The sequence below is a fragment of the Rhea pennata genome, chromosome 4 (assembly GCF_028389875.1).
Source record: "Rhea pennata isolate bPtePen1 chromosome 4, bPtePen1.pri, whole genome shotgun sequence".
Lineage (NCBI taxonomy): Eukaryota > Metazoa > Chordata > Aves > Rheiformes > Rheidae > Rhea > Rhea pennata.
Window position 1 is genome coordinate 26,881,165 of NC_084666.1, and position 12,695 is coordinate 26,893,859.

Consider the following 12,695-nt stretch of genomic DNA (forward strand, 5'->3'; position numbering starts at 1 on the left):
TCGAAGAGTTAATAGAAGTATGACCAGAAAGCCAGCAAAACAGAAGGAGAAAAGGAGGAAGCAGAAAACTTGTTGTCACTTCCTGCCATGAAGAATTTTTCCAGAGTGCCAATAGATAGCACAGTTGTTTTTCTAACCTTTGTAGCTCTGTGCATCAGTGCAAGTGTCTTTAAGTTTGATCCTTCAAACCATTTCAATTTCTCTAATTTTGATGAAAGCACAGAGTAGAGGGAAGTGATTCAGGACAGCTATAAAGCCGGAGAAAGTAATGGGTGATGCTCAGATAAGAAGAAATCACTCATCTGCACAGTCAGAAAGGAAGCAGAACCCATTTCCAGGTTTTTCCACTTTGTGAGCAGTGAAGATGATCATGATTGAGCACTGAAAAGATAGGATGAATATTTTATTTCTAAGGATATATGAAAGAGTGCCTTTTCATCAACTGCACTACTCAGAAGAGGAGGCAGCTGAAGTTTTTGATGAAAACCTTTACTGTTTAGTTACATACTTTACTCACAGCAAATGCATTGAAATGGGTTTGAGATCTATTTAGAAATAAGCAAATTATGCTTATTTCTAGTATGTTAATACAAATAGATCATCATCAAAAACTGAAAACGTAGAGTACCCAGAGATTCTAGAAAATGAGTGAGGGAATTCATCTAAAATGTGAAATCAGTGGACCACTGTACCAAAAATTCATATAATATATACCAGCTTAATATATAAGAAATCTACTAACCCCTAACCCTTTCCACTGTGCTTGCTAGTCTAAATAAAGAAGTTGAAGAATAAACTCATCTGTCACATAGAGATGATGGGTATGTACAAATTACACTGGATGAAATTTCCATTCCTTCTGCTGTATGTGCTTCAGTTGTTATGCCTGGTGGAATCCTTTCTGTTTAAAACTAATAAAAAAATCCAACATTAAAAGAAAGAGTAGTATACTGTCTGTACAGTTGACAGTAAATCACAGAAAGTACATCTACATTAGGCTGCGGAGGAGGAGACCTGGGTTCAATTTCCTGAGATCTGTTTTGAGTCTCTTTGGGCATTTCTAGTTTGTTTCATAGCATACTGGTGAAGAGTGATATGTACAGATATGTTGTTCTATGAAAGACATGTTGAAAGCAGCTTGCTAAGGTCTTTTGAGATTAATGCTGTGTGAAGCTCATTTTTTTATAATAGAGGCTGATTTTCACCATGCTGCATTAAGAACTTTGTTTCTGAGTTCTTCTGGTAGCCTGGATGTGGTCTGGCCTTGCCTGGAAGTAATGGCCTATAAACACTAATGTCAGGAATGAAGATGTCTGGGAAGTGTTAATCACAGTCTAGACACGACGTGGATGTGCTGTGCATGAGAGAGAATTATGTATGATCTGAAAGAATCTGCAGTGCTAGATCAGCTGCTAACAGGGTAGCAGTAATGTGAGGGAGTAAATGTTCTAGATACCTAAGTGTACAAATCTTAGATGCTTGACATATGCAGAGAGGCAATTCCACACCAATGGGTATTGCTAACACTGATTTGGGCAAGAAAAAATGTACATTTATGTGTTTTTACGGGATTGTACTGATAAACCCAGTGATATACACAATATAATAAATAGAAGATATTCACAGATGCTTGAACAAAGCCATCATTGTGCTATATGATTAATATACATTTAAATCTCAAAATAACAATAATTCAATGTTCGATTAGTTTTATATTTTCAGTCATTCCTTGTTTTCTTTTTTTCATTTTGTGCAGCTCTTAGCTACTACAATATGCTACATTATCTTTGTAGGTAGCGGTGGCTAGTATTACAGTTAAAAAGTAATGATTCCTAGGGTTTTACTTCACCTAGTGCCATCTGTAAACTATACTGCTAACTCCCCTTAGAGATCCTATTTGCATACCCAACTGCTCTTTGAAATGTATTTTACAGGGATCAGTGAGTGACTAACACATTTCCAGAGACACAATAAAAACCTATGAATATAAATCACATGCTTTATCCGTGATTTTCATCTGAAGCACAGTTTCTTTCCATATTACAAAGATACGCAAGAGAGTGCGGTTCCATGTTATGACTCTTTCGGTGGCAAGTTTAGTTTAAGAAGTGTCAAATCCTTCCCTGCAACCACTTACGAGATGTTGCCAATCCCCTTAATTGTGCTCATTCAACAGTTTGTATGCAGATTGTTAAACAAACTTCCAAAAACTCACAACCCCTGTCTTCCCAATTTTCCCAACCTATTTTAATTGTCTCTTTGATTCATAGTACTGCCGCAGAATCGTTCCCATAAAAAAAGCTACATCTCATATGGAAGACAGGAGTGAGTGATGGAGAAAGATCTTGCTCCGGATCCACTGCTGAGAATATAGTAGCATGGCACTAGAGTTTGAGAAAGGAAATTGTACTTAAAAGGCAAGAGTTTGGATATATTTTTGTTAGGCCTTCTCTGATTCAAAACCCAATTCTAGTGTGTTGTGAGAAGAATCCTATATTAGTAAGACAGCAGACTTTCATTACTTGAAAATTGGCGATCCCAAGAGGGTCAGTGGAAACGTAACAACTTACTAAGAAGAGATGGATTGATGACACTGCACTTGGAGTCTTTAGAAGAGAGAGAGGTGTGGATTTGTGTGCACGCGGTGGGAGGTCTTCTTTTCAGGAAAAGCTTTGCAGGTAGATAGAATTGCACTAAAAATACAGTGCAGTTGCACTGTGGTTTTAACTTATTAAATATATTAGGCACTGAAATAGATCTAGAGAGAAACAGCTGGTGCGGAAGTCTCTCACCCCTTTTCCTATTAAGTCTGGGTCTGTGAGAAAGGTGCATTTTCTTGTCAGCACTTTTACATTACTTTAGGTGTAGAAACAGTGAGATCATCCACTTCTTAAAGGCAGTCTGCATTCAGCAAATTCACCTTTGATCCTAGTGTTGTCAAGAGCCTGAGCTTGTTGCTGTCCTCCGCTATTTGAAGGCAGGCAGGCTTTCAGGTGTGGTAATACATGGCTTTTCTGTCACCTGCTGCCCCAGCTTCTCTCATCTGTGTTCCCTGGCTTGCTCGCATTCCTCTCTTCCCAAATTTGTTCGGGAAAAGCTCTACATTCACTTTCTCCACTTCCTAGCGTTTTCTCTCAGGTTAGTGCATCTGGAACTCCCTCTGTACTACACACTAATAATCATTCACTAATGCAATAAGGTTTGTAAAGTGGTGCACAACAGATTAACTTTAGCCCATTATCCTTCTCTCACTGAAAGAAAAAAAAAAAAAAAAAAAAAAAAAACAGGAAGATTCACTTGCTGTTGTAAACTGGCAATAGGAAGGTGGTAACAGGCCCTGTCCTATGCCCTCTCTTAAACTCAGGTTAAATACAAGTTGGACAAGGTTTCCCTTTTTCACCAGGATGGGACACAAAGATTGTAAAATAGACACAGGTGTGGATAGTTATTTTCAAGCCAGTTTGTAGAAAGATCAACTGAGTTTCATTAAGCTGACTCAGATGAAGTATCTTTGAAAAGCAATAGAGAAGGACCTTAGCATAAAAGTTAAGAAGCCAGTTGTTAGAGCCTGAAGTATTAAAAGAGGAAAAAGCAGATGTTAGAGTAGCTCTTACTCTCTGGAGATATACTTGGCCATGGTTGGCCTTATCTCCTCCCTTTTCAAGGATCCTGATTTACTAAACACTGGTTCAACCTTCAACTGCAGCTTTCAAGTTAAGTTGTCATTCTGACTCTCAGTATTTATGTGTTAAAGAAAAGCTTGTATTTCAAGGTTTAAGATATGCAAACAAGAGACTTCAAAGCAGTCTGATCTGTGGTAAAGTTGCCATTGCCCTTATGCCTTGGCAAATGCAAAGGGATTTGAGTTAGCTTAGCCATTTTTCTTTGCAAGCCAAAATAATTCAAAATACCTCTCCCCTGAAACTTGCTAAGTGTTGGAGAGTTTCTGTCTCTATCATAGCTAGTTGTGTGTGTAGTAGCATGTGTATATAATCATTCAGTTTTTCAGACAATTGAGAAAAAGATTGTAGGAGGAAGAGAGACAGTACATCCTGGATATAAGGACACAAATACATCTTTTCTGTATCTTTTGAAATAATAATGTTCTTGTGGATGTTCATTTCTGAGTGCAGTCAAAGGGTATGAGATGGCAAATGCTCAAGACTACACTGACTGAAATAAATGTCTTAATTTTGTATCCATTTTTTATATTGAATATTGGATTTTAATTTTCTCTGCCTAGACTTGATTTGTAGGTAATTCTTCAAGTTAATGACATTGAAGGCAGAGGATTACAGTTCTAAAAAATTCAGTAACTTAATGTATACACATTATCATTAAAAAGTGATCTTTTCACTTATGTAATATAAGTGATTTAAAAACATTCTTTGCTGATCGTGATTAAAGATGTAACTAAATAGCAAGTAAGCATGTCGTGTGGGAAGCTTCTATGTGTTTAAGGGTTTCATGACTCAGTATAGAAATATGCCAGAATTTCCTGCCAGTTAATGGTATTTGCAAACTGATGGGAAAAAAACAGAATGTAGCTCAATTCTGCAGAAGAATGAAGTAAAGAGGCTAAAGATAAGATACCATAGATCATGCTACCTCCACATATAGCTTCCTGTGGAGGGAACGAAGAGAGAGTCTGCTTTGAGGAAATACTAATGCAAAGTTTTAAAGGTTTGAAAATTAGCTAGATTTATGGGAAGCAGCCCCTGGGAGATGTAATTGTGAAGTAGGATTTACTTGTAATATTTTGTGTTATTTTAGAACTACAGCCCTAAATAACATTGTTTGAAGCTAGGTTAAAACTGTCTTAGATGGGATTAGAACAGTTTGAAATGAGCCTAGAGAAGCAGTATAGCCCAACAAATTATGTCAAAGATATACATAGACACTCAATGCCAGAAGCATTCCTGACACCTGCTAGGTATCATATAGCTTGCATTATAATCCCTCAGGCAGGCCACATCTCGCGGGAGGCAGGACTGCTTCTCCACTGTGGCTCATAGCCTCTAAAGCCAAACGTGACAACTGTTGAATGGGACCAGGGGACATTCTGCCATATGGCTTGATTTATCAAAAACAAAGGGATTTGTCAGACTCCTACAAGTGCAATGCTTGGAAATGATGCTTTTCATATGTCACCTGCTCTCAGCATAGCAATATACAGGACTCACAAACCCCAGAACACTTCTAGAAAAAGATGAAAGAAAAGGCCAGCAAGGACTACACTAAGAACAAGGTGAAAACTGGTTATGGCAACCCTGTGACATATTTACGTTCAAAAGGAACTTGGCTGCACTATTCTGTACCCCATTTCAAGTGAGAATAGAAGCAAAGCTCAAATTCTTGGCTAAAGGTGCATGGGTTTTTTTCTGAGCATGAATCTCCAACAACTGTTTATAGCAAAATAGCTAAATAATCCTGCGCTGTAGTGGTTTGTTTTCTGGAGATGCCCCGGATAATTTTCAAAATGGTTCCTTTTTACTGCAGCTATACTTCCCAGTATATGTACATGTCCATTTTTTTGCTAATTTATCTGTTTTTAATAAATTTAAGAAGTATGAGACTTTCAGGAGTGACACTTCCTTACTGCCCCCCGCCCCCCATTAGCCTCAGATTGCCTTTCCTGTACAGGAGGAGCAAAGCACAGCAACAAGAAAGAAAAAGTCAGTAAAAATCCCAGCCAGGTGGCAGCTCCAGACAGCTATGTTCCCTACTGGTATGAGTCCACAACATGAGGAATAGCTTATTTATGTTTGTTTACATGGTAAATCACTCAAAAGAGCCATACGAAGTTTTTCTCGTTCTGTGCTTCTGAAAGTTCACACAGAGAAAAGCTTCTGTTATGTATTCACGGCAGCTGTAGTGCAAATTAAATCCTTTGATTAACTTTTGGCATCTGTTGCTGCTGGAAATCGGAGCTAAAAAGTGATGTCGTTGGTAATACTAGAGTAACAAGCAGGACCATAACAAGAAATCACAAATTTTCTTGGTCTGCTTTAACATTAATTTAGTTTTCAGAAAAACAGACTTTTAATTTAAATCAGTGTTTGATATTGGAAGCCTGAGAAAAGATACTGTATATGTTTCTTTAGTTTATATGTTTCTTTTTTAGTAGTTGCTTACATTTGTGCTAATATTTAACAGCTGCCATTTTACTTTTTATGTAAATATACCAAAAGTGAGCTATTCATTTGCTATTCATCCTTCACGTGACTTGAAGCAGCAGTCAAACACTCCAGCATAATTCACTGTCCATTAACTGTGTCACTGCTGAAATGCACAAATAGAGAGGAATTCAGAGAAAATAGTTTTTGTAAACTCTTTGTAGAATGAGGAAACGTTTACCTTAAGAAAGGATCTGTCCACTTATGTATGATTTTCAGAAGACAGATTTGAAGATAGCTTTTGTATCTCAAACTTTGTTTAGCAAGTACTAGTTAGTTTCAGCAAATTTTGGACCAGGATTTGGTTTGGAGCTGTTCAATAACCAGAAAGATTTTTTTTTTTTTTTTTTTTTTTAATCCATAGGGTTTTTTCATTAACAACCAAGAAAACATTAGAAAATCTGGTTGTGCCTTCAGGTGAAAACCACTTACATTGCTCGTGTATCTGCATACAATCTTACTTATAGAAAAGCAAGAGAGAAGGAAAAATGGGTGTTCAAGAGTAAGACAGGTTCTGCCTTTACCCTAGCGCATAGGGGAGTTTTTAAAACAGCTTTATGCAGTCTGCTAGTCCAAAACTGACAAACCTATATATGCTGGTATATAATGATATACTCTCTATATATAACATCCTGAAGATAGATCTTCCTTCCTATCTATGTCTTGGTGCGCAATATAATTTGCTGCATTGAACTGACTGGGGAAAAAAAAAGTGTCTTTTTCCATTGAAAAAAAAAATGCCTTTTCAGTCTCCTGTTTCCCATAGGAACTGTGCTATGCTGTCCCACCTTTACTCGGCCTGATGATCAGTTTCCCTCTTAGCTCCTACAGAATGACAGGTTACTTGGTCTTGCTTCTCCCACCACTTCCATGATCCAGCAGTCCTCTCCTTGGAGACTTAGGACATATTTGGCATTGTCGGTTTCTTACGCTTTATGCAGATGTTTTAAAAAAGAACCACAGATTTGGAAGCAAATCACAGGATTTGGAAATACGTAATTAAGATATTGGCCATGCAATGTTAAAGCAATTGAGAGGGAAAAAAAAAAAAAAGCTGTAAGATTTAAAAAACTTATTGTCATAGGTTTTGAAGAACAACAGTCAAGATTGGCAACATTCCTTCAGAGTTTTATGAAAACATAAGAAATCCCTACAATTTTCTACTTTTTCTGAGTATAGTTCTCTATTGGCTTTGCTAAGATTAGAAAGAATGGTAGAAAAAAAGGAAAGAATACTGAGATGGCTCAACAACAAACTAGAGATGCCTTAATAAGTCATCTCCTCTTAGTAAATTCAAGTGGAAATCTTATTTTCAAACATAAGTGTTACACATAAGCTGACTATTTTCTCAGCCCTTAAGATTGCGTAATGTTGAAATGCCTTTTTCCTGTCATCCTTAAATTCATAGAAATTAGAGGCTTCAGTAAACAAGTGGTCATACCCTACCTGAAAATATTTATATAAGCAAGGGGACTCAAGACTGACACTGGATATATTATCAACATAAATAACATCAGTCATTAATCGTTCTTTCTAAATTGTCTCCTATGCTTGTCAGGTTCTAGAGATTTCTTGCAAGGTCTCACTAACACTTTTTTGTCTTGCAGAGATACTGAAATTCATCTTTAGACTGGAACTAATGGAATGCCTCTGCTTTGAAAGAACTCAGGTGCTGCTGTACCTAACTTTTAGATTGTGGCTGTGTCAGATTCAGATCTGAATGCCTTGTCTCCCTTTGCAGTCCATGCAGGAGAAGAGTTGTGTGGCTCCAAAGATGCAAAGTGCTTTAAGCCAATAGAAAATAGTAGGTAGAGGGATGTACTTGACTTCTTGCTTATATTCAGAAATTAGGCACCTGCAGCCTGATACTTGTGTACACTTGGGATCTAAAACCTGGAGTCCTGAAATCTCCCATTTTCTGTCAGACTGCAGCTAAGGATGAGGAGGTGCCATTTTAACATATAATAGTCTGGTGTGCAGAGCAGTTCATGCATTCTCAGCCTGTGAGGGTTCAGAACTACACTTTTCAATTCCCATGAGAGTACTGTAACCATGATCAGAAGTTAGAATGAAGAAAAGGAGCTAGACAGCAGTGCAGAAGTGAATGAAAGAATTGAGACCATGACTTGTTCAGCAGTTAGGGCTGGGTGAGGGGAATCCTTATTTCCATTTGTGAGGGACTTCTTACACATTTCATGTAGAAAAATGTATAAAGATCTGAGCGCAGGTTGCAAGGATGGTAAAGTAGCATAAGCTCTCTTTGCACATGGAATGATGCATGGTCTAGAACTTAAATTATGGAAATGGAAGATAGGGAAGAACCATAGATAGGACCAGTTCACAACCAGTGTTCTTCAGAAGATGCTCGCAATTGTCTTAATTCAGAAAGTTCTGTCCCTTACCCTGAAGGGCCAGATACAGCACTGTGGAGGGTTCTGGGTACAACGATTAAGTAGATGATATGTGCTCAGTGCATGTGTGTTCCAGATGCCTAGCTTCATCACAGGCAAAGATACTGTCCTCTTCCTGCCTGACAAACCATCTTAAAAAGCACGCTGGTATCTACGGTCTTTGCTGTGGACAGTGTCTAGCACTGTTGCTTTTTCGTATATAACATGTCCATGCCCTTGTGTCTTTGGCATACACGAGTATCCAACATGGCCCTGCAGTCCTCCTCAGACACTGTCCTGTGGAAGTACCTTGGCATTGCTGTATGTGTCCTCTTCTGCCTGAGCTCTGCTGTCTCCACTTCTACAAGAGGACCAGAATGAGCTGTGGAGAAAAGCAAAATATGGAAAACTTTTTCTGTCAGATTTGGAGTCAGGGCACACCCTGAGTGGATGGGGTTCCGTTATAGTCTATAGAACTGCCAAATTATTCATTATAGGTTAAAATTTAGATTCCATTATGATTTTATTTGGCCCCAGTGCTTTTCGGTTTTTTCTTCCACTTCCAAATCAAATCAACCCTCAGGTAACATCAGTAGGTTGTTTCCCAGGAAATCTTCCTCCACTTCCCTATTCAGGCACATCAACCATGTGCAGTATTTTCCCTCTTCTAGAAAAATAACCTTATGTTCCAAGGCATATTTCCTACATATTCCCTAGCCTGACTCTCCCAATAGTGGTTCTCATGGACACCTTCTGATTCAGTCACATCTTCCCTTTCACAGATCTCATGGGGGATTTTGTATCCTGGGCAGGTTTTTGAAGCTTCTCTGGGAGAAGGCTTTGGCATTCTCTACTTTAAACAGCATTTCCTTTGTTTTCTTTGCTAGAATTTGGCATTTCAGGTGGGGATAAGGTCTGCTTGTTTGCATTGTATTGGAATAATTCATTCCCAGAGGTGCTTCTAACAGATGCCATGACTAAATTTTTTCACATGCTTCTGGGCAAAGATAAATGCACACTACTTCGCTGAGCAAGGAACAGCCTTCTGCAAAGGCTGCTGTCACAGTCAAGTAACAGATGTATATAGGTCCTCTTTTCATGGTGTGGGTCTGGTGCTTTAGGTGTGGTGGCATTCAGCATGGGAGCATGACACATGGACATGGGACTAGGCCTGTTAGGGAGCTGGGAGCAATTGTGGTAGGGTGATCCTGATGCCAGCCTCCACCTGAGTGCGGAATAATGCAGGACTTTGAGCTTCCCTATCTGGTGTCTGCCACTGAAGAGGGGCTATGTTTGCTTTGGGCGGCAGCTGTTTTCCCATCTTCCACATCCTACTTCTCTATGACAAGTGCAGGGGAGGGGATTTGGGAGAGATTGCAGCTGGAAGATAACAGCTGCTTGCACAGAGGATGGCTACACAACCCAAAGGGAGATTCAAAGTTCAAAGCCAGTCTCAGCTGCCAGGTGCAAATTATCTTAAAATATGTAGACACACACAGCCACCCCAGTCAGCTGAAGAGAAGCAGCTATTACAGAGCTTATGAAAACAGAAGAGGCTGAGAAAAAGGCGAGATATGGAGATACGGAGAGATAAATGAGAGGGATAAAACAGAGAAAACAACAAACATAGGGAGCAGAAATATTTTTATTAAATTTGTGATCAGGGACATATCAACTTAATTGTTTTCAGTGTAATTGCCTAGAAGTCTTATTAGAGGTGACTGATCAGGATGTAATGGTTATGGAAAAAAAAAAAAAAGTGGCAAAACCATTGATTTTAAAGCATTTACCTTTTAATTGAGAATTATTCAAGGAGAAGATGTGAAATTGAATGATACAACCTTACCAAACCTTTCCAAACCTTACCCATACTGCTGGTGCTTTTCCACAGATCTCTTTAACTGACTTTCTCACTCTTCTGGTATTTTTCCCTTCCTACATTCTCATTCTCTTAGTAGTTTTGTGTTCTTTGTTATCTTCTCAGTTGTGTCACTTTAAGCTGAAGATCCAACTGCCCTTGAAGAGAATGTTTCCATTTGCCCTGCAGGGTCTTTTTCTGTAAAGAAAAAATTCTACCTTATTTAAGAAAGACCAGCAAAATGCTTACTGCCTGGTACCTTACATAATGACACAGACGTGTTTTATAAACTCAGAACTACAAAAGCATTTTGGTACGTAAAAGAGAATTTTTCCTAAGTCCAAAATTGCTGTCTATGAAACTATCCACAGCAGTGGGCTAATCCTATTTTTTCTAGGCATTTTAGGCCTAGAAATGTGTTAAACTGTTGCTTTTCTGAGTAGTTAAGCTCCTAACTCCTATTGAAGCCCTCATGGGATTCAGACACTGGGCTATGTGCTGCCTGTCCCCCAAAGCATCTAGTTTAGGGGAGATAGTCAGAAAATGCCTAATAAAACCTGGATGCTCTGCTCTGATTTTAATAACAGCCAGAGAGCCAGTGGTAGTGGAGATAGTATTATTCCTACCTGCTATAGTGCCTTTTGCAATAGCTCCATTACTCATTTTGGAAGTGGAAAATAGAGGTACACTTCCTGCTTAATAAATGTCTAAATCACACTCCCAAGGTTACTTGCCTTTTTTTCATCCAAAGACTGCTGAATACATTCAGTGTAAATGGCAGGTTAGAATCTCCCACATACCACTGGAATGTGATCGGGACAAGAGGTGACAGACACAAACTGAAACACAGGAAATTCCGTCTGAGCACATGGAAAACGTTTTTCCACTGTGAGGGTCGCTGAATACTGAAAGGGATTACCACAGAGATTGTGGAGTCTCCATCCTTGGAGATGTTCAAAACCTGACTGGACGTGGTCCTGAGCAACCTGCTGTATCCAACCCTGACTGAGCAGAGGGGTTGGACCAATCAGCCCCCAAAATTCTGTGATTCTGTGCATCACCCAAATGGTATTGTCCCATATGAGTATTTTGACAGTTACATACCTAAGAGCCTATTTTCTGTACCTGTAACAAGTATTATGAGACACTCAAGGCTTTTCTTATACTGTTGAAGCTATATTTTTGTAGTACTCCAGTCTTCTGGAAATAATGATACAGTTAAAGAATTCCTTCATTATATGAAGTAAGAGAGGGATGATCTCTCTTCTTCTCAAACTGGCTTAAATATCTACAGTCATTTTAAATGCTCTGTCAGAAAATGGAAAGCTGCTGATTCCTGACCGATGCACGGTAGGAAAACAGATTGTTTTTATGTCAGCTGGAGCAGGAGATTCCTAATCATTTGTGGTGTACCCATTACATGCCTGAGTGAGTCTTTTAGCACCACTATGCTGTCCATTAAAGTAGGCACCTACAATATCTGTCACCAGACATATCTGTCTAAACTCCAGTTGAGAAAATGAGATTGTTTCTGTCACTTTAGGTTCTTCGCAGTTCAAGACCTAAAAAGTGCTACCTTCAAATACAAATAGTGCAGCATTTAATTTATTAGACAATGTCATTATCAGTCTTGAAAAGTTATCAGCATAAACATTGAAGGTCTGATGATTTATGTGCTGATAAAGTCAGGAAGGAAACAGATTTAGGATGTTTGTTTATACATGTGTGCAATACTGCTATGTTTTTAATTGAGGGTACTTTATATCACCTTTTTATTTTATAATACTTCTGTTGTGTATAGTTTTTACCCTACTTTTAGTGTTTTTTAAAACTGATGCAATACTTTCTTAAAATTGAGCAAGCATGTTGGTAAGGAAGGTCTGGACCCACCCACAAGTAGGCAGAGAAAAAGATTGGATCTCCCTCTTCGCTTCCAAAAATCACACCGATCTTGAGAGCAGGCCAGATCTGTAAAGACAAGAGCACTTGAATAATCATAAAACATTGGTTAGTTCCTTGTCGTATGAGCCTGAATGGGCACTTTTGAGAACCTGGAGCACATTTCATTAATGGGAATTAGACCTACATCAGGAGGTGGAGGAGGAGCTTGCTTGCGTGTTCTGTGTCAGTCTCAAAATTTCTGCGAGTTGAACATTGCTTTATATCATTGATTTAGAACATCAGTTAATGTTCTTTCAGATTAGTTTTGGAGTTTACTTGACTAAGCAAAGTGTAAATGTAACTAGGTTGTTCTTAAAGGTAGTGGATAGC